This window comes from Phyllobates terribilis, unplaced genomic scaffold (genome assembly GCF_046119375.1).
Source record: "Phyllobates terribilis strain yellow unplaced genomic scaffold, ASM4611937v1 Scaffold_3__8_contigs__length_932513732, whole genome shotgun sequence".
In the NCBI taxonomy this organism is placed as follows: Eukaryota; Metazoa; Chordata; class Amphibia; order Anura; family Dendrobatidae; genus Phyllobates; species Phyllobates terribilis.
Genome location: NW_027362763.1, coordinates 8,354,301 through 8,376,999, shown reverse-complemented (window position 1 = coordinate 8,376,999; position 22,699 = coordinate 8,354,301). Strand labels below are relative to the sequence as shown.

Genomic DNA, 22,699 nt, shown 5'->3' with positions numbered 1-22,699 from the left:
CAAACCCGGCGGCACGGGCAGGAGAGGACTGAACGTGTCGGCTTCTCACTTTTTGGATTTTAGAAGGGCATGACATGCCTATATCTGTGTCTCCCCCTCCTTTTACTCCTCCACCTCTTTTCTTTTCTCATGACTATATGTACTTGTCACTTTTCCATGTGTTAGTTGTGTCTTCTGAGCAGTTTGTCAGCTTTTGGACACCTTTGAAGGTGTTTTCTATGTGTTTCTATGTGTTTTTGTTTGCCTGCCATTGGTTTTAATGGTGTTCGAAGGTGTTCGACGAACAGTTCGACGAACAGTTCGGCGAACACACGGGTGTTCGACGAACCGAACCGAACTCGAACACTACGGGGGTGGCTCAACACTAGTCAGGACCACGCACCAGAGTGTTCCTAGACTTATTACTAAGTCCTCTCCTGTCTGGTTGCACTACGTGTGGTAAGGCCGGGTCTTCCTCTGGTCTATGCACAGAACAAGGGTACAGGTGGCGACTCAGCTTCGTCCGTTACCCGGTGGGATCCACTGAGCCTTCCAGGCTTTCCTGACTAGGACGTGAAGTGACAAAGTCAGGTAACGGGGGCCGGTACCCCTTTTGCAGCAGGAGTCCCTCTGACTAGGCCAGAATAGTGAGGACAGGTGGCATATGCCGCTCCGTCTGCATCCCCCTGGGATCCTTTTGCCTGTGGAGCTTGCCTCCTCTGCTCCCCTCCAGGTCTTCTTAGGTAGGGACCTTGACCGGGTAGAGACAGCCCTTAACTCTAGCCCGCTCCTCGCGTCAAGGCCAGAGCACGAGGACCGTGTATCCTCAATCAGCTCCAGGTTCACACAGAAAGCCACGTTCAGTGATGAAGATCACAATCAAAGACCATAAGCCCAAGATGGCCGTTTATTAAATATGAATTATTAAGTGTAACCTAAAAGTGCGTCCTCCACCCTCACCCACTACTAGGTTCCCCCTATCTTTTGGTTCCCCCCCATCTCCTCCTATCCGGGCTGGGGCAGCACCCTGGTGCATATAAGCCCCCCTCAGGTGGGAGAGATGTAGTGATGAATGCGGAGGTGGGGTCCTGACAGCTGCACCATCCTTACCTCGAAAGAGAGATACCACACCTCATTAAAGAGATGCAGTACCCCTGTGGCAACCGAACCCCCAGGGGCGCCACACATAATTAATACATACTTATACATCATGCACATCTTTGAGATATAATAAACCTGTCAATAACAGAGCCACCCTTCAGTCACTGCCACCTGTGCGCCAGCCCCGACGCACGTTTCGGCAAACGAGCCTTTGTCAAGAGGTATACTCCTTGTAAACCTTTGTAAACAGGGTCTTGTTTGGGCACAAAATGCCATATAGACCCCTCAAAATTACTTCAAGACTCAAGTTGTCACAAAAAAAAACAGGTTTTGTAAATTTTGTACATTTCATTGAAATAATAAAAACTTTTAAGCCTTCTAACATCATAAGAAAATAAAAAGCGGATTAGAAAATGATGTGGAAGTAAAGTTGACATTTGGTTGACAGAAGAGACTCAGGGCTTTCTTTCAAGCTCTATTTTTTGGACAATTAATTATAGTTAATGATAAAAAAAAAAAAAAAATGTTCTGCGTTGGCCGGGAATCGAACCCGGGTCAACTGCTTGGAAGGCAGCTATGCTCACCACTATACCACCAACGCTTGGACTGGAGGATGGCGTTTTTTTTCTGTCTTCCATCGCTCTGCCTGGGGGAAGTACATGACAGCTCACAGGATATTTCCCATACAGCTCACATACAGCTCAGGTACTTTTTTTGATGGAGATTCTACAATCATTCTTTCTCCCCTATCACCTCTGGACTTGCTGCTTAGAACCTCTCCATCATTCAAACGCCAATGATTCATTAAGATGTCTCTCCCATATGGTCTAGCGGTTAGGATTCCTGGTTTTCGCCAGGGTTTGACTCCCGGTATAAGACGATGTTTTTTCTTTTTTTGGTTGTTACCTTATTTTTGTCACAGTCAGAATCTTATTGACCAGTAATTAATGTACATGTATAATATATTATAGAAATGTCCAGTATTATGTGAGCCATACACCTGGAGACGCAGTGAGGTGATGACAGCAGGAGAGCTGCAGTACACAAGCCTTCGATAGCTCAGCTGGTAGAGCGGAGGACTGTAGTGGGGCACAGACATCCTTAGGTCACTGGTTCGATTCCGGTTCGAAGGACATTTTATTACTTATTGTTAGTAGAGTATAATTATCTCCAGAATTAAGCAGCCACATTACTGGTGGGGTCACATTAGCCACATTATTCATTTTCCTTAACAATCCCTCCTCGCCGTCCGCTCTCCTGAAGTAGGGCTTCTATTAGGGTCATTACGGTTCTTCACTTCCAGCGGATTATCCGGACAGAAGTTTCCTCCCTCTCTTCCTCCTCATTTTTGACTTTTTCAGAAGATGATGTTTTTAGCTCTTTGGCCTCGATTCATGATTGTGTTTTTCAGCTGTACCTCAGTCATTACTTACTTTTAGCCTTTTTCCTATAGGTGGCACTAGCGAGGTAGATTACTTCTATAATCGTATATTCACACAGAAAATGATTTCTACAACTGATCCGTCAGTCATATGGAAATGACAGGAGTAGTCCGTCCACCTACGACAGCCTCCTGTATACAACGGCCTCCCATTTTTAGATTAAATTAGTATTTTTTTTTTTGAAAAACAAGATCTTCCACGTAGTCGGCAGGATTTGAACCTGCGCGGGGAGACCCCAATGGATTTCTAGTCCATCGCCTTAACCACTCGGCCACGACTACAGCTGCATACACCAGATGTGGAGTCACCGGCTCACTATCTACACACACAGCGTTCTCTATTCTGAGGAGAAGACATTAGTGTCACCACCTAACTCCACAATGTGCTCCGAGGAGGAGACATCGATCCTACACGTGAGGTCCTGCCGGCAGCCATGTGATACTTTCCTCTGGTGACATCTGGGACTGGTGTCCTCCTGGGGATCTGTAATTGTTTCTTTATGTTTGTTGCTTTCTTTTGTGATATTATATGTGTAATGGACGTGTAACGAGGTGGCACGGGGTGGTAGCCGTGGGCGAGTCTACTGAGCAACCTTCAGCGAGCACCTCGGCACCTCGCACATGAATAAATAGATAGAGTCAGTGTTTTTAAATAAAACCAACTTTACTGACAGATTGCAGTGTACAGGCAGGTGCAGCAGATATTCTCAGGCCCAGGTCTTATGCAGGGACAATAAGCCGTTTTTCTACCTTCCGACTCAGTTTATCACAGCAGGCAGACGCTCACCTTCAGCACACCCTCTGTGCAGGTTGTCGCTTGTCCTAGGGAAGCTGTGCTACTCGGATAAGGCTCCTAACCCTTTTCCACAGTCCCTGTCCTCTCTCGCTGTGCTACTCGGATATAGATATATACATGTACATCCCTTTTCCACAGCCTCTGTTCGGTCCTCAGCTCTTGCTGAGGGCTATTGGCACTCTCTCTCCCGCGCACCTTCTAACCCTGGCCTGGGTCTATGGCTGCCGGACTCTGCTTAGTGCCTAGTCTCTGTCCTCGGATCTGCGCACCTTCTAACCCTGGCCTGGGTCTATGGCTGCCGGACTCTTCTTAGTGCCTAGTCTCTGTCCTCGGATCCGCGCACCTTCTAACCCTGGCCTCGGTCTATGGCTGCCGGACTCTTCTTAGTGCCGAGTCTCTGTCCTCGGATCCGCGCACCTTCTAACCCTGGCCTGGGTCTATGGCTGCCGGACTCTGCTTAGTGCCTAGTCTCTGTCCTTGGATCCGCGCACCTTCTAACCCTGGCCTAGGTCTATGGCTGCCGGACTCTTCTTAGTGCGTAGTCTCTGTCCTCAGATATGCGCACCTTCTAACCCTGGCCTGGGACTATGGCTGCCGGACTCTTCTTAGTGCGTAGTCTCTGTCCTCAGATCTGCGCACCTTCTAACCCTGGCCTGGGTCTATGGCTGCCGGACTCTTCTTAGTGCCTAGTCTCTGTCCTCGGATCCGCACACCTTCTAACCCTGGCCTTGGTCTAAGGCTGCCGGACTCTGCTTAGTGCCTAGTCTCTGTCCTCGGATCTGCGCACCTTCTAACCCTGGCCTGGGTCTATGGCTGCCGGACTCTGCTTAGTGCCTAGTCTCTGTCCTCGGATCTGCGCACCTTCTAACCCTGGCCTGGGTCTATGGCTGCCGGACTCTGCTTAGTGCCTAGTCTCTGCCCTCGGATCTGCGTGTGACGCTCGCAGCCCTGCCCTAGGAAGATGGGGGTACTCGGAGCCGGGTCAGATGTTGAGGGGATGCAGCCGTGGCCTGGACCCGTCCCGTGCCCAGGGCCGTCACATTAAAAAGGATGTAAGGGCTTTCAGGGTTGAGTGGTATTCATCGACTACGCCACCTGTGGTGTCAGGTGATGCGCCACCAGCGCTGCTAGCAGTCCTCTGAGGCTGGATGTAGTGGCAGCAGGCGATGTTATAACTCCCCACAGGCGGAGCAGGGCCTCAGGGCAGATGTGACAGGAGGATGGGGAGAGTAGTCCTGGGTCACTCAGGTGCTGTGTGGTGCAGTGCAGAAATGAAGGAACCAGAGGCCATAGGGATAGTCTTCCAGGTCTTTTACTCACAGTTCTTTTAAGCAGCGGCAAGGCTTCTCCCTGCTCCTCACAGATCACTGCGGCCACCAGGGATGAGGGCTCAGCGCACCCAAGGTATTCAGGTACTTCGATCAGGACCCTCCGAATGTTCCTAACAGTCCCCTTTGAACCTCTCCTGTCCGTGTGCGTGGAAAGGCTGGGTCTCCCTCTGGACTATGCACAGATATAGGGTAAGGCTGCAATTCCATTCCGCCTGTCACCCGACAGGATCCACTGTAGCCTACCGGGCTTCTCTGATAGAGACGTGAAGTGGCAAAGTCAGATGTCGGGGGCCGGTACCCCTCTTGCAGCAAGAGTCCCTCTGGCGGGGCCACAATGGAGAGTACAGGTGGCATACGCCGCTCCGTCCGTGCTCCCTGGGATCCTCTTGCCTGTGGAGCTGTCACTATAGCTCCTGACCTTCTTAAGCAAGGGAACTTGACCAGGGTAGTGTCACTGTTAACTCATTCCCGCTCCTCGTGTCAAGGTCAGAGCATGAGGACTGTGCATCTTCAGCATACTGCAGGCTCCTACACAAGGCCGCTGCCAGCTGTGAAGACCACAATCAAAGAACCTTGTGCTTAAGATGGCTGGCTATTATATATCAAATTATGTGTGTAAACTAAAACTGTGTTCTACCCTTCACCCACTACAAGGTTCCCCTTACTTTTGGTTCCCCCACTCGTGATCCTGCTGAGGCAGCACTATGGTGCATACTTGCCTCCCATAGGTCAGGAGTGTGTGGTGTTGAATGTAGATTCAGGGTCCTGACCAGTGCACCTTCCTTACCTGGGTGAGGAGACACTACACCTGCTGACAGGCTGCAGTATCCCCGCCTATTTGCTTATTATTCCCCTAAATCCCAGCCTATGTGCTTATTATTCCCCTAAATCCCAGCCTATGTGTTTATTATTCCCCTAAATCCCAGCCTATGTGTTTATTATTCCCCTAAATCCCCCTTTTGTCTCCATGTAGCACAGATATCATGATGAGACTCCACACCCAGAGCTCATCTCACACTGCCCCTCTCCATAACGTCCCCTCCACAATAACACTCTATATAATGTTCCCCATATTGCTCCTCTCCATAATGTCCCCCTCTTACATTGGCTCACTCCATAATGTCCCCAACACACTGCCGCTCTCAATAATGTTCTCAGCACACTGCCCCTTTATATAATGTTCTCAGCACACTGCCCCTTTATATAATGTCCTCAGCACACTGCCCCTTTATATAATGTCCTCAGCACACTGCCCCTTTATATAATGTTCTCAGCACACTGCCCCTTTATATAATGTTCTCAGCACACTGCCCCTCTCTATAACCCCCCCCCCACGATATCACTCTATATAATGTCCCCCTCTTACACTGGCTCACTCCATAATGTCCCCAACACACTGACCATCTCCAAAATAGTCCCCCACACTGCTTCTTTCCATAATATCACCCCCACACTGCCTCTCTGCATAAAGTCCCCCACAACCCACTGCTATACTGTGGCACCTTTCACAATCCCCCTTAATTGCCCCAAAATGTCCTCAATTGCCCCATAATGTTCCTGGGTAAGTAACATTAATCCTCCCCTCCCACAGCTCCCTTATCTAAAATAATACCACATTTAATCGTCAGCTCCTCCATGAAGCGCTTACTGGTGCCGACTTCTCCACTGCGCCAGCAGTGTGAGGAGACCATCAGCAGTGTGAGGAGACCACCAGCATGCTGACCTCATCCCGCTGCTGCAAGTCGGGGCAGGGGTTGACGAGCACCACTCTGCCCAGTCCCAGTGCCACACTGTGTCAGTGCCAGCACCTGCTTCCTGCGAGATGCAGCAAACCCCTTGGTGGGCCGCATGTTGTGCAGGCCAGGTATAAATGAAGAGCTGGCAACATTGAGAACCAAAGACATTATGGAAAGGAGTTTGCTCCTCAATGAGCAGGTGCTCGCGGGGATAGATGTGGGGGAGGATGGTAGCACGGAGCTGCAGGACAGTGAGGCAGCTAGCTGGGTGACAGAAGTCAGAGTGTCAGGGAGGCTCGTCCTGTGATGGCACCCCAACAAGTTTACTAAGTTGGCAGATGATGGGTGTCAGTACAATGGTAGCATTATTGCTGCAAGATGTGTCCTCGGAAATCCGGCGGCGTCTACTCCAGTATAGAATAGAACACATAAAGAAGTATATAAGTGCTGGGGACTATCGTATATTAGCATTTATGTTTATTAATGGCTTAGCATGCGAGAGGTAGCGAGATTGGTTCCTTCAAAGCTTCTTTCGCTGATTTATTTTTTTAATCAAATTGTTATAATCTTTTTACTCCTGATCCCATAGTTACCCCAATTGCTCCTTATTACAGTACAAGACGACTATCACTGGAGAACTACAAGGTCTCAGAGATCAGAGGTCTACAACAGCCGAGTAATGGCCCCGAGTGGTGACTGCTCCGACATTGTGCGTCCATTACACCCATAATATCACAAAAGAAAGCAACAAACATAAAGAAACAATGGCCGATCCCCAGGAGGACACTAGTCCCAGATGTCACCAGAGGAAAGTATCACATGGCAGCCGGCAGGACCTCGCGTGTAGGATCGATGTCTCCTCCTCGGAGCACATTGTGGAGTTGGGTGGTGACACTAATGTCTTCTCCTCAGAATAGAGAACGCTGTGTGTGTAGATAGTGAGCCGGTGACTCCACACCTGGTGTGTTCTTCTGTAGTCGTGGCCGAGTGGTTAAGGCGATGGACTAGAAATCCATTGTGGTCTCCCCGCACAGGTTCAAATCCTGTCGACTACGTGTAAGATCTTCTTTTTTTTTTTAAAAAAAAAAATAAATGCTAATTTAATGTAAAAATGGGAGGCCGTTGTATATACGAGGCTGTCTTAGGTGGACGGACTACTCCTGTCATTTCTGTATGACTGACAGATCAGTTGTAGAAATCATTTCTATACGATTATAGAAGTAATCCACCTCGCTAGTGCCACCTATAGGTGGATATCCTGTAAATCATCTAAAGAGTTAGACAGAAATTTACAAGGCACGGGCCTTTAGGGCCACTAACAGGATCATTTTCTTCTTTATGGAGAGGATCTATCTTGGATACATTACATAAAGACTTATTACCAACTAGATCCTCATAAGGAGAATCCAGAGCTTCCATGGATCCGGATGATCTCTGTAGAAACCTCCCTCATTGGTGATTACTGTAATGTACTGATGTAATGTCTGCCATCAGGAGACGGGTCTGGAGACTTTCTGGGGGATCTTAGTTATTTTCTTTGCCATGCTGTCCAGTTCTAGGATGCCCGGTATTGTCTGTTTATGAAGATGCTGATCCATGTTCATGATTCACATTAGTGATTGGTGTCATATTTGGATAGTTAGGAGGCCGACACCATCTGTTGGTGACCTGCAATAACATTCAATGGGGGTGTTGATGGGTTGACAGTGGGAGCCACCCCCTCTAACTGTTTTGATGTTATTGTTGCTATAGGTTGTGGCATCTAAGGAAACAAAGAGGAAGAGAGGTGCGAGACCAAGAGCGTGATACTTACCTAACTCCTGTAGACAGTTTAAGGCCTTCGATACCACGACCACTCGTGGCCATCACACCTAAAGAACACATCAAAATAGAAAGTATAACCTGCCATTGGGTGACACAAGAGGTAAAAGTTGCAGTGAAAAGCATGATCCTAAGTACGTGAGAGGAAATGGGATCGATACCTGCATCCTCCACCTTTTCTTCAAATGGAGGAACAGTTATTATTGAGTTATTCTTTTAATTTTTTAGTCCTGATCAAGTAATCCCCCTGTATAAACTGTATTACAGTATGAGGCGACCATCACTGGAGAACTACGAGGTCCTACTGTACAGAAATCTACAACAGAAGAGTAAAGGCCCCGAGAGGTGACGGCACCGAGATTGTACGGCCATTACTAATCACCAAGGAGCCGATAGAGCCGAGCACCGCACTACTTATTACTTACAAGTCTACAAAATTGTGGGGGAAATTCTGTCACAGGACAGAGATATCTTTGTACTGAGTTCACCAGTAGATAAAAAAATATTATGAATTGAGAGTCCTCAGTGGCTGATACCTTCTAATGTTGAACTGAAAAGATGGTGATAAACATCAGCTCTGGAGACTCCTCCGTCTCTTCATCAGGCTCAGTATAATACAAAATTTGAAGGGTCACATATTTATACTCAACATAACACAGAATAATGCAGTAATAAGACAAGTGTCGTAAAGCAGAATAATCAATCTGAGAAGGGGAGAAGCAGATGTGACAGTAAATATTGATTGAGCTCTGGTCCAGGTTTGTGATGACCCCACAAGGTCAGAGGTGCACATTTCTTAATTCATGTAAAAAGACATAAATCCATCCAATATCTGCTTTCCTGCTCTGTATGTGTCACTGGTCATCATAAGTTTGTGCTCCCAGACTCTTCTGTCTCTGAGACATGTATTTTTCTTTCAATACCAGCAATTTCATGTCCGTGATGCTATGATCAGGGCTACAGAAATCTTTTGTCACTGGTAATCTTTTTCCTTTAATCATTTGGCGATTTGCAATTGCAGTCACCTACCATCTAGATTTGGATGATAGGTGACTACTAGAGGGATCCAGTGGCTTTCTTTAGTTTTGTAATGTAGGAGATGATTCCTTGATATTCTAGTGGCTTTTGCAATCTGATTTTTAATTGTTGTTGGATGGTAACCATGATTCAAAAGTGATATATAAGGTCTGGCAGGGCTGGACTGGACCACCAGAGAACCGGAGAATCCTCTGGTGGGCCCTGGCTTCTCCTTCAGGAGAGTTCATAGTGCAAATCTTGCAGCTGCTATGGAGCACTTGAGTGGGGGAGAAAGGTGGACCCTCAGAATCAAATCCTCTGGTGGGCCCAATGTTCTTCAGTCTGACACTGGGGTCTGAACATTTCTCATTGTATCTGATGGCTCAATGAGATTTTATGTGTTTGGGATGAAACCTGTCCCATTTAAAGTGAACCTGACAGCTGATACATAATGCCACGTTCGTGGCCATCGGCTGTATGATCTCAGTCAGGTATGTTTAACTCTAAAACGCTGCAGCATTTCATAGAAAAACATATTGTAATGGCCCCCGGGGTCCGAGACGCGCTGTAGGAGATTGTCTTCAAACTGTTTTCCCATAGACCTTCATATATAAAATAAAATACAAGGAACAAAAAACACATCAAGCCCATAAAAGAATATCACATAAAAGTTGTGATGGAGTTTCATAAGCTCGCAGACAATACGACAGTGATGAAATGTATTCAATACCGTTATATTGTTTTCTAGTTAATAACAATAATTATTCACATAATACAACTATAGATTTTCTCAGGAAACAATTGAAACTTAATTTCCCTTTCCAGGAATCGAACCCAAGACCGTCCATATGAAAACCCGACATCATCCAGTGTTATAAAACCCAAGAGAGGAGCCACCGATACCTAAACGTAGAAACCTCCCAGGACATCGTCTGAGCGATCATAAGTCACTGGAATAAGAATGAGAATGTCTGAATGTAGAGGAAATTCCCAGGATTCTGTGGTGTCGTCCTCCGACCCAGGAGCTCAATAGTCACCATCAGCCGCTACTGAGCAATGTGCACTGAGCGGAAATGTTGGTTATTTGCTGTTCAGGCAGAGCTGCTGAGCACAGACGTCTCTGTGGCGCAATTGGTTAGCGCGTTCGGCTGTTAACTGAAAGGTTGGTGGTTCAAGCCCACCCAGGGACGTTGGTGTCTTTTGCTTGGACAGCTACCCAAATTGCTTTATGTTGTCAATTAATAATTTTCAAAATTCACGGATTCTATATAATTCGCATTTTTGGAATACAAGTAACGTGAACCCAGCAAAACAGCCCCTATAAGGTACAGATCTGTAATTAGTGTCCATCAGAAGAACTTCTTATGTAGTCAGCAGGATACAAACCTGCACGTGGAGACCTTAACAGATTTCTAGTCCTTTGCCTCCACCAAGCGACCAAGCGACACGGCTTCACTTGTCTCCTGGTAAATCATTCACAGAAAGTCACTTTTCTTTTTCAGCTTGCGCCATTCATTGGTATCTTATGCGCCAGTTTCTTCAGTGTCGCAGGCGGTTCTTACATTTTGTTGCAAAATCATTTATCATTTTTCTCTTCCACCTTTTAGGAGTCTTTTTAGAGCAAAAAGTGACATGTTCGGCTAAAATGTCCCCAAACTTGCAGAAAAACTATAGACGTCCATAAATTCACTCCATGGGGAGACTGGAGAACATCTTCTAACAAAAATGTGTTGACTTTTTAAAAAGTGACAATTGGATGAGTCGAAAACATCTGGAACAGGGGTGGGGAACCTCAGGCCCGTGGGACATTTACACCCCTTGATGACCTTTTATCTGCCCCCGGGTAGATATCCGGGGACCCCAGTACTTGGGGCCGGCAGCTGTATTGTGACGGTTAATGTCTCCTCGCTCGGTGAGCACGTGTACGCAGTCTTCACTGCCGAACGCTAAGGCGCGTGCAATGAAATATTACGTCCTGACACCAGCGCCGCGTCAGGACGGACTTAATTAGCGGGTAATTTATACGCCCCCCCGAAGGATGGTACAATGATCCACATGGCCCCTGGAAGAGAAAAGATTCCCCACCCCTGATGTAGAAACTCCAAACCTCGCCTACAATGGGGACCAGAAGAAAAAACAGGTGAACACAGAGGAAATAGACTTAAAAAAGGCTCAAAGTAAGTAATGACTGAGGTACAGCCGAAAAACACAATCATGAATCGAGGCCAAAGAGCTAAAAACATCATCTTCCGAAAAAGTCAAAAATGAGGAGGAAGAGAGGGAGGAAACTTCTGTCCGGATAATCCGCTGTAAGTGAAGAACCGTAATGACCCTAATAGAAGCCCTACTTCAGAAGAGCGGACGGCGAGGAGGGATTGTTAAGGAAAATTAATATTGTGGCTAATGTGACCCCACCAGTAATGTGGCTGCTTAATTCTGGAGATAATTATACCATACTAACAATAAGTAATAAAAAGTCCTACGAACCGGAATCGAACCAGTGTCCTAAGGATGTCTGTGCCCCACTACAGTCCTCCGCTCTACCAGCTGAGCTATCGAAGGCTTGTGTACTGCAGCTCTCCTGCCGCCATCACCTCACTGCGTCTCCAGGTGTATGGGTCACATAATACTGGACATTTCTATAATATATTATACATGTACATTATTTACTGGTCAATAAGATTCTGACTGTGACAATAATAAAGTAACAACCAAATAAATGAATAGCATCTTCCCATACCGGAAGTCGAAACCAGGCCGCCCAGATAAAAACCAGGAATCCTAACCGCTAGACCACATGGCAGAGACACAGCTGTGAGACATTGGCGTTAGAATGATGGAAAGGAACTAAGCAACAAGTCCGGAAGTGATAGGGGAGAAAGAAAAGATTGTAGAATCTCCATCAAAAAAAGTACCTGAGCTGTATGTGAGCTGTATGGGAAATATCCTGTGAGCTTTCATGTACTTCCCCCAGGCAGAGCGATGGAAGCCAGAAAAAAACACCATCCTCCAGTCCAAGCATTGGTGGCATAGTGGTGAGCATAGCTGCCTTCCAAGCAGTTGACCCGGGTTCGATTCCCAGCCAACAAAGAAACTTATTTTTTTTAGCATTACCTACACTGCTCAAAAAAATAAAGGGAACACTTAAACAACAGAATATTACTCCAAATAAATGAAACTTCTGTGAAATCAAACTGTCCACTTAGGAAGCGACTCTGATTGACAATCAATTTCACATGTTGTTGTGCAAATGGAATAGACAATAGTTGGAAATTATTGGTAATTATCAAGACACCCTCAATAATGGAGTGGTTCTGCAGGTGGGGACCACAGACCACATCTCAGTACCAATGCTTTCTTGCTGATGTTTTGGTCACTTTTGAATGTTGGTTGTGCTTTCACACTCGTGGTAGCATGAGACGGTCTCTACAACCCACAGAAGTTGCTCAGGTAGTGCAGCTCATCCAGGATGGCACATCAATGCGAGTTTTGGCATGAAGGTTTGCTGTGTCTGTCAGCATAGTGTCCAGAGGCTGGAGGCTCTACCAGGAAACAGGCCAGTACACCAGGAGACATGGGGGGGGCATAGGAGGGCAACAACCCAGCAACAGGATCACTACCTCCATCTTTGTGCAAGGAGGAACAGGAGGAGCACTGACAGAGCCCTGCAAAATGACCTCCAGCAGGCCACGAATGTGCATGTGTCTGCACAAACGGTTAGAAACCGACTCCATAAGGGTGGTATGAGGGTCCGACTTCCACAGATGGAGGTTGTGCTCACAGCCCAACACCATGTAGGACGCTTGGCATTTGCCACAGAACACCAGGATCGGCAAAGTCGCCATTGGCGCCCTGTGCTCTTCACAGATGAAAGCAGGTTCACACTGAGCACATGTGACAGACGTGACAGAGTCTGGAGACGCCGTGGAGAGTGATCTGCTGCCTGCAACATCCTTCAGCATGACCGGTTTGGCAGTGGGTCAGTAATGGTGTGGGGTGGCATTTCTTTGGGGGCCAGAGGTAGCCTGACTGCCATTAAGTACCGAGATGAGATCCTCAGACCTCTTGTGAGACCATATGCTGGTGCGGTTGGCACTGGGTTCCTCCTAATGCAGGACAATGCCAGACCTCATGTGGCTGGGGTGTGTCAGCAGTTCCTGCAAGATGAAGGCATTGAAGCTATGGACTGGCCCGCCCGTTCCCCAGACCAGAATCCGATAGAGCACATCTGGGACATCATGTCTCACTCCATCCACCAACGTCACGTTGCACCACAGACTGTCCAGGAGTTGGCGGATGCTTTAGTCAAGGTCTGGGAGGAGATCCCACAGGAGACCATCCGCAACCTCATCAGGAGCATGCCCAGGCATCGTAGGGAGGTCATACAGGCACGTGGAGGCCACACACAATACTGAGCCTCATCAGGAGCATGCCCAGGCGTTGTATGGAGGTCATACAGGCACGTGGAGGCCACACACAATACTGAGACTCATCAGGAGCATGCCCAGGCATTGTAGGGAGGTCATACAGGCACGTGGAGGCCACACACAATACTCAGCCTCATGAGGAGCATGCCCAGGCGTTGTAGGGAGGTCATACAGGCACGTGGAAGCCACACACAATACTGAGACTCATCAGGAGCATGCCCAGGCGTTGTAGGGAGGTCATATAGGCACGTGGAGGCCACACACAATACTGAGACTCATCAGGAGCATGCCCAGGCGTTGTAGGGAGGTTATACAGGCACGTGGAGGCCACACACAAAACTCAGCCTCATTTTGACTCGTTTTAAGGACATTACATCAAAGTTGGATCAGCCTGTAGTGTGTTTTTCCACTTTCATTTTGGGGGTGACTCCAAATCCAGGCCTCCATTGGTTAATAAATGTGATTTCCATTGATGACTTTTGTGTGATTTTGTTGTCAGCACATTCAGCTTCTACAGAACAAAGTATTCAATGAGGAGATTTCATTCATCAGATCTAGGATGGGTTATTTCACTGTTCCCTTTAGTTTTTTGAGTTGTGTATAATAAATCCTCCTCCGAAAAATAGAGCTCGAGAGAAAACCTTGAGTCTCTTCTGTCACCAAATGTCAACTTTACTTCCACATCATTCTCTAATCCGCTTTTTATCTTCTTATGATGTTAGAAGGCTTAAAAGTTTTTATTATTTCAATGAAATGTACAAAATTTATCAAACCTGTTTTTTTTTTGTGACAACTTGAGTCTTGAAGTAGTTTTAAGGGGTCTATATGTCATATTATGCCCAGACAAGACCCCGTTTACAAAGCTACAACCCTTAAAGTTTTCAGAGCACATTCAGGAATTGTATGAACCCTTCAGCTGCTTCATAGGAAAAGAAAAGGAAAAAATGACATTTTATTTTTTTTCACTAAAATTTTACTTTAGCATCAAATTTTTCATTTTCACAGAGATAACAGGAAACAGTGGACCCCGCAATGTATTGAGCAATCTCCTGAGAACAGCAGGACCCCACATTTGGTCAGAAGCTACTGTTTGGCCAGACGGCAGGACGGGAAGGAGCGCTATTAGACTTTTGAAGCACAATTTTGACTGTAATAAATTGTGGACCTCATTTTCCATTTGCAGAGCCCCTAAGGACCAAAACAGCAGAAAACCCCCACAAGTGACTTCATTTTAAAACTTGACCAAGGAAAAATTCATCTATGGATGTGGTGAGCAACATGAACCCACAGGTGATTCACCAAAGATTTCTCCACATAAATCTCTCCTATCCCCAAATTTTTCATTTTCATTAAGTGTAATAGGAAAATATAGACCCCATAATTTGGTTTGCAATCACTCCTGAATGCAGTAATACCCCACATGTGATCAGACGCTACTGTCCGAGGACACGGCCCGGCACAGATAGGAAGGAGCGCCATATTGGAGGGCAGATTTTGCTTGAAAGGTCTCCATGTGACTTGTATCATTTGTAGATCCCCCAGGTGCCAGAACAGAAGAGACCTCCGATGAGTGACCCATAGTGATGAGCGAGCGTGCTCGTCACTACTCATTACTCGCCTGAACATCTCACTTCTCGAGATGCTCGGTGCTCACCGAGTATTTCCGGGGTTGCTCGTCGGGAGCTCAGGTCCCCTCCCTGCATGTTTGACGCTCATTACAGAGCCAATGAACATGCAGGGATTGTCTGCCACTCACTGTAATGCGGCAGCCATGTTGGTTGTGTCATTACAGTGATTGGCTGGCCGCACAGAGTCATCAGGTGTATATCAGACCTGGCGCCGCCATGCTCGTCACAGTCACTCCGGATCAGACAGTATAGGGAGAGTTGCTGCTGCTACTGCGTCAGGGAGAGATTTTTACCTGCATTTAGGCTGGGATCCCACCACTATTATTTATTTCATCTACACTAACAGTCCCTGTAAGGACTAATTCTGATGGATATTAATCCCGCTGATAGCAGTAGTTAGGCAGAGTTTGTGGAGACCTCGTATAGTACAGAATAGGGGCCGCTGCACGTTCTTTCTGCTGCTGGATCTCCTATCCATAGCCCTAGATATCAGGCTGATAATATTCTTTTTGCTCTGAATCCTGATACTTTTGGTAAGAAGTAATATAATATTCCATTCATACTGCTCCATTTGCTAGTTAGCAGCATACAGCCAGATTTGGTTGATGTGACTGGCATTGCTGTATTGTGCTATTTCCGCCTGTCAACTGAAAATGCTGATTGTCTGACTCTTATCAGAATGAATAAATTCTGGATTGGAGCCGACGTCTCATCACCACCGGATGACATCAGCGGAACATAAACTGAAATACATTTTTTTTCTGGTCTATTCCCATGCACCCCTTCACACCCAGACATGGGTAGATGCTTCAGCATTTAGACTTTTTATGTCATCCTCCTCCTTCTCCTTCTCCTCCACCACCATCTCAATAGGGTGACCATCATGCAACACCGCCATTAATTTTTTTAAGGGTGTTTAGGACGCTAGTAGGAACTATTATAAGAGGCCTACCTCTAACATTCTGTATAATATATATGTTTACCCCCCAGGGGTCAATGTTTTTCAGCCCACGCACTTAGTGCATGGGCATTACCGGTCTAGGAGACCCCCTCGTTAATAATGGAAAAAAAAAATTACTGAGGCCCTCCACTACATCTCTACAAAGGGGTATTGGAGCGCGTCATAATTTTTGGCAGCCCTTGCACTTACTGCATACGCATTAACAGTAATTTAGCAATAATTTACCGGATTTATAGTTTCAATCCGGAAAAAAACAGAAGCGACCAAGAAATTAGAACTAAAAAACACTTTTTTATTAGAAAACATTTTAAAACCAATAAACAAACAGGAAAAGGTCCTGTAAAAGGAATGTGAAGAGCTACTGCCTTCAACCTCAGGGCATTTTGATGATGTTGAGTCTAAAGAAATATATTTTAGAGCACGCTTAAAACTCTGGAGACTTGGAATTAATACTGCATGACTGCCTGGGGTGGAGTGTTCTGGAGAACTGGTGCAGCACAAGAGAAATCTTGTAGAGGATTTCAATCTTAGGTCATTAGTGGAGAAAAGAGAACGAGGAGAGATATGGCAGAGATGTGGAGGAGATGTACAGAACTGTGGAGAGTCTCGTGGCCGAGAGAGATAAGTTTATATTGTACTCTGCAGTTAATGGACAACCAGTGCAATGTCTGGCACAGAGTGGAGGCATTGGTGTAGCCGCTGGATAGAAATATGACCTTTGCTGCTGCATTTGGTGTAGATTGGAGAGGGGAGAGTTTAGTAAGAGAGAGACCAATTAGTCAGCAGCCTAGACAAAAATGAAAAGAAAACTATTAATGAAACAAGGGAACGTTTTTTCTTTATTTTGCTTCTCTCTGGGGAAAATGAAAATTGGTTCTATCCTGACAAATTATCCATGTGTAAATGACGAGATCGGATCAATATCCATCATTTGTAAAATTGATCTGATCAGTCACAAATCTTTTGAGTATTTTGAAGTTAATGTAGCTGAGCTGCAATACTGGATACAACCTGTGGTCGGCGGGGGGTGTCTTTGGTCCTTGTATAATTCCATCATGACTTTCATGTTGTGATGCTCTTGTTTTGCTTCTTATATAAATGTTTATGGTTAAAGGATTAAAACTAAATTACAAAACCAGACAAAGGCAAAAAAAAGCTCTAGAATCTGTGATATTTATCTTGAGTTTTTTTCGTCCTTTTTGAAAGCAGCGAAATAATAGGAAAAATGTCTAGAAAAACATCACAAGAAGAGCTGAGGTCAATATCCAGCAAATCCTGGAATTTTTCCCAGACATTTAGAGATTGAAAGTAATAAGAAGTGCGGTGCTCGCTCCTATTAATTGGTGATTAGCAATGGATGTACAACCTCGGTGCAGTCACCACTCGGTTACTCGGCTGTTGTAGACCTCTGCACAGTAAGACCTCGTAGTTCTCCAGTGATTGTCGTCTCGTACTGTGTCATAGACTAAGTGAGTTTTTCTGAACTTAACAGAAAAAATATATAAAATAGTCCCTCAGTTTAAAAAAAAATGAAGTGGAGGATGCGGGCATCGATGCCACTACCTCTCGCATGCTAAGCGAGCGCGCTACCATTTGAGCTAATCCCCCTGAGATCTTCTCAGCAGTTGCTGTTCCCTCTCTTGTCACTAGGCGGCCGGTCACTTTCCACCTGATGTTCTCTTTCTTGGTGGTTGATGGTGGAGCGTTATATAATCCTCTCTGCTGTAATAATGATTCCCACAGACAGCAGGGACGTTCACAGCAGGTTCTCACCGCATAGATGACGACTGTAAAATAACGTCTACTGATAGATCAGGACTCTCTGGCGATTCAGCGGCTCCTGATGATGTTGTAATACAATCATGCCTCTTGATCCTGTTGTATCCCAGCAGGGTTGCCACCAGGAATTTCGGGGCCCCATGCTGGCAAAACCTTCGGGTCCCTTTGAGACTCCACCCACGCTCCACCCCAGCTGCGCCTCCACCCCTCAAACGTTTTACAGTCCCACTGCCCACTGTTGGAAAAACTCCATTCTGCACCACGTCCTCACCAATCACACTTTATCATTTCCCATCGAACACCTAATCACATACATAGCCAGCAGCTTTTGTTTTCGCCAAAAGATTTTTTAAGCCGCCACTGCGACAAGTTAGGGTCCTACTCTACTCTAATCTATTAAACATGTCTTAAAATATCCAGTTCTCTTTTCAGATATATTTTTATTTATTTTTCTTTAAGGGAATGTGTCACATACATTTTTTAAAATGACCAATAATATCACATACAAGGGACAAATACCATCACACCATGACCAGATCACATATTACCACCACATAGTGTCTGAATAATACCACATACAAGAGACAAATACCATTACATCATGGCCGAACTACATAGTGACAGAATAATACCACATACAAGTGACAAATACCATTACATCATGACCATCCACATAATACCACCACATAGTGACCGAATAATACCACATACAGGGGATAGATACTGCCACGCCATGACCAGACCACATATTACCACCACATAGTGACTGAATAATACCACATACAAGAGACAAATACCGTTACATCATGGCCGAACTACATAGTGACAGAATAATACGACATACAAGGGACAAATACTGTTACATCATGACCATCCAAATAATACCACCACATAGTGACCGAATATTACCACATACAGGGGATAGATACTGCCACGTCATGACCCGACCACATATTACCACCACATAGTGACTGAATACTACAATACTGATCATTAAAAAAAAACTACAATACTCATATTAACATAAGTACCATTATACACAGGAGCTCTGTACATAGTATACAGAGTATAGTGCAAGTGTATAGGTAATACAGTGATCACCAGTGACTTTATACACAAGAGCTCTGTATGAAGTGTATAGTGTATAAGTAACACACTGACTCACCAGTGACATCTCTAGTTAAAGTCCTTTATCTTCACTTTTCCTCTTCATCCACGGCACAGCGCCATCACTTCTTCCAGCCAGGACTCATCTCAGCAAAAAATAACACAGTTATCTAGAGCAGCTTCCAGAGCACATTCCCCAATTTATCCCCAACTTCTACACTACGCATCATGAAGAAAAAAAAGCGATATTGTGCCGCCCTTCACCGTAACATGACCCCCCTCACTGAAAACAGTATCTTCAAAAATAAAATTCATCATAGCAGTAATAATATCCGTAATTAGCTACTACAGTAATAGTGTCCCCCATCCTGGCACCCTTATGTCTCACTCCTAGCCCCATGAGACTCATTTTTGGCCCCAGCCATATGTTCTCTCCCCATGTGTCTCCATCCTGCCTCCATGTGTCTCTATTAGTGATGAGCGACCACTTAAATGCTTGAGTGCTCTTTGCTCGGTTTGAGCAAATCGTAATGCTCGGGTGCTCGACCCGAGCAACGAGTCATATGTAAGTCTATGGGAAACTCGAGCATTTTTCTGGTGGCCCACCCCCCGGAAGTCTGGAGGGGACTTAAAAATTGGCCAAATCGATGGGAACAGTGCTAAAATGATATGGGAACAGCATGGGGAAGACCCCTGGAAGCTTTTCTGACTCCCAGGTCACTGCTGTGAATAATGTTGTCAGCGGTATTACGCCACTTTTACTGACTCACAATAAAACATACAAAAACGAAGCCAAAATGGATTTTCCTGAAAAAATGATAAGGAACATTCTTTCCAGGGTACTGACTTGTATATAAGGCAAAATAAATAACCATAAACAAAAATGCTCCTAAACACCTTGGGCTATGTTCACACGTAGCACTTTTGATGTGTTTTTGCACTTTTGCATTGCTTTCAAAGGTGAAAAATTTATTCACCGATAAATGTAATTTTAACATTTTACTACCTCATCTGGCCAAGTGGTGTGTGAGACATGATCAGACACATCCTGTTTCATTTATGAAGGAGGGACAGTGAAAGTCACAAAGCCTATTTTTACAAGGCCATCAGGCTGCCCTTACTATTGTTAGGGGGTCAGCAGTCATCCCTCACTATTGTTAGAGAACCATCAGTCGGCTATTCTTTGTTGTTTCCATTATTAAAAAGTGGGTCTCCTATACTGTTATTGTGTATGCAGTAACTGCAAGGGCTGCCAAAATCTAGGACACACTCCAATAGCCCTTTGAAGAGACGTAAAGAATGGCGTCATTAAAATAATTGTTCCCATTATTAAGGAGTAGGTCTCCTATAGTGGTAATGCCCATGAAGTAACTGCAAGGGCTTCAAAAAAATTGGCCGCACTACAATACCCCTTTCAAGAGGCGTAGAAGAGGTCCTCACTAAAAAAAATTATGCCATAGTATTATTTAATTGTAAATAATTATTATATTGGTAAGGAGTGGGTCTCCTATACTGGTAAAACACTTGCACTAAAAGCATGGGCTGAAAAACATTTACCCCTGGGGGGTACACAAAAACATACTGTATAACATACAGAATGTTGGAGGTAGGCCTCTAAAACAATTTCCTACGAGCATCGTAAACACCCTTAAAAAAATTATGTGAGTGTTGCATCACGGTCACCCTGATGATACTGTGGTGGGGGATGAGAAGAAGGAGAAGAAGGAGGACAACAGAAAATAGACAAAATCAAAAACTTTGTGTTCCGCTGCTATCATCCGGTGGTGATGAGAAGTCTGGCCCAATCCAGCCCCTGTTCATTTTGATAAGAGTCAGCCTGACAGCATTTTCAGTTGACAAGTGGATGCGCCTATCAGTTTTAATTCCCTCGGGGGTAGTAAAAACCTGCTCTGACAAAACACTAGTGGCAGGGCAGGCCAGAACCTCAAAGGCATAGAGAGCCAGTTCATGCCACGTGTCCAGCTTGGATACTGAATAGTTATAAGGTGTAACATCCCTGGTGGCATGCTGGCATGGCTTACCACCTCCCAACATGCAAGACCGCCATCTTACCTATCAATCCTGGCTGCACACTTTGCTCCAGTATCTGCTGTATGCATGTCTCTTGTCAGATTGCTTAGGGCGGCGGCTCGGTTACTGTCTGATTCTTATAGTTACTGTGTGAGCACTCCTAATGCGTCCCCAGCCTATTGTTGTGAGTCACTGGTACTTAAACCCCCTCCACCCAGTAGGAGGTACCTGAGCAACACTTTCTTTCAGTCTGTTCTTGCAACTGAGTTGCCAGGTCCTGTCCTGTATCTTGTCTGTTTCTGCCACCCTGGGGGCTGTATACCCAGGCCTGTTACCTGCATCTGTGACTTCTAGTCTGTTCCGCCACCCTGGGGGCTGTATACCCAGGCCCGTTACCTGTATCTGTGACTTTTAGTCTGTTTCCCCACCCTGTGGGCTGAGTCCCCAGGCTCGTTCCTGTATCTTGTTCCTGGTTCAGTTCCTGTCTGAACAGTGTCCTAGCCCATTACTTGTTTGTCTCTATGTTCGTATCTTCCCTTTTCCTGCAGTGTCTGATCCTGCACCTAACTCCAATTCATTGTCTCTGTACATCTGTTTGTGAGTTTAGTGTTCACTCGCTACTTCATTGTAAGTATCTTCTGTGTATCTACTTTGCTTGTCTACCGCACCTGCGGGTTTTGCTGTGCTCTGCTTGTCTACCGCACTTGCGGGTTTTGCTCTGCTCTGCTTGTTTACCGAAATTGCGGATTTTGCTCTGCTCTGCTTGTCTACCACACCGGCGGGTTTTGCTCTTCTCTGCCTGTCTACCACACCTGCGGGTTTTGCTCTCTTCTGCTTGTTTACCGCACCTGCGGGTTTTGCCCTGCTCTGCTTGTCTACTGCACCTGCGGGTTTTGCTCTCTTCTGCTTGTCTACCACACCTGTGGGTTTTGCTCTGCTCTGCCTGTCTACCACACTTGCGGGTTTTGTTCTGCTTGTTTATCGCACCTGCGGGTTTTGCTCTGCTCTGCTTGTCTACCGCACCTGCGGGTTTTGCTCTGCTCTGCTTGTCTACTGCACCTGCGGGTTTTGCTCTGCTTTGCTTATCTACAGCACCTGCGGTTTTTGCTCTGCTCTGCTTGTCTACCGCACTTGTCGGTTTTGCTCTGCTCTGCTTGTTTACCGAACCTCCGGATATTGCTGTGCTCTGCTAGTCTATCGCACCTGCGGGTTTTGCTCTGCTCTGCTTGTCTACCGCACCTGCGGGTTTTGCTCTGCTTTGCTTATCTATCGCACCTGCGGGTTTTGCTCTGCTCTGCTTGTCTACAGCACCTGCGGGTTCTCCTCTGCTCTGCTTGTCTACCGCACCTGTGGGTTTTGCTCTGCTCTGCTTGTCTACCGCACCTGCGGGTTTTGCTCTGCTCTGCTTGTCTGCCACACCTGCGGGTTTTGCTTTGCTCTGCTTGTCTACCACACCTGCGGGTTTTGCTCTGCTCTGCTTCTCTACCGCACTTGCGGATTTTGCTCTACTCTGCTTGATTACTGCACCTGCGGGTTTTGCTCTG

The 22,699-nt window shown here is 46.0% G+C and overlaps 6 non-coding genes across 6 annotated transcripts; 3 read left to right on the top strand and 3 right to left on the bottom strand.

Moving 5' to 3' along the window:
- Positions 1-1,609: 1,609 nt before the first annotated feature.
- TRNAG-UCC (transfer RNA glycine (anticodon UCC)) lies at positions 1,610-1,681 on the bottom strand. The gene has a single exon. It is a non-coding gene; the product is annotated as a tRNA-Gly (tRNA).
- A 447-nt stretch (positions 1,682-2,128) lies between these two features.
- TRNAY-GUA (transfer RNA tyrosine (anticodon GUA)) lies at positions 2,129-2,213 on the top strand. The gene is given in 2 exon segments: positions 2,129-2,165; positions 2,178-2,213. It is a non-coding gene; the product is annotated as a tRNA-Tyr (tRNA).
- Positions 2,214-2,721: 508 nt separating this feature from the next.
- TRNAS-AGA (transfer RNA serine (anticodon AGA)) lies at positions 2,722-2,803 on the bottom strand. Its single transcript has one exon. It is a non-coding gene; the product is annotated as a tRNA-Ser (tRNA).
- Positions 2,804-7,357: 4,554 nt separating this feature from the next.
- On the top strand, positions 7,358-7,439 carry TRNAS-AGA (transfer RNA serine (anticodon AGA)). The gene has a single exon. It is a non-coding gene; the product is annotated as a tRNA-Ser (tRNA).
- Positions 7,440-10,338: 2,899 nt separating this feature from the next.
- Positions 10,339-10,412, top strand: TRNAN-GUU (transfer RNA asparagine (anticodon GUU)). The gene has a single exon. It is a non-coding gene; the product is annotated as a tRNA-Asn (tRNA).
- Positions 10,413-11,699: 1,287 nt separating this feature from the next.
- TRNAY-GUA (transfer RNA tyrosine (anticodon GUA)) lies at positions 11,700-11,784 on the bottom strand. The gene is given in 2 exon segments: positions 11,700-11,735; positions 11,748-11,784. It is a non-coding gene; the product is annotated as a tRNA-Tyr (tRNA).
- Positions 11,785-22,699: the final 10,915 nt, after the last annotated feature.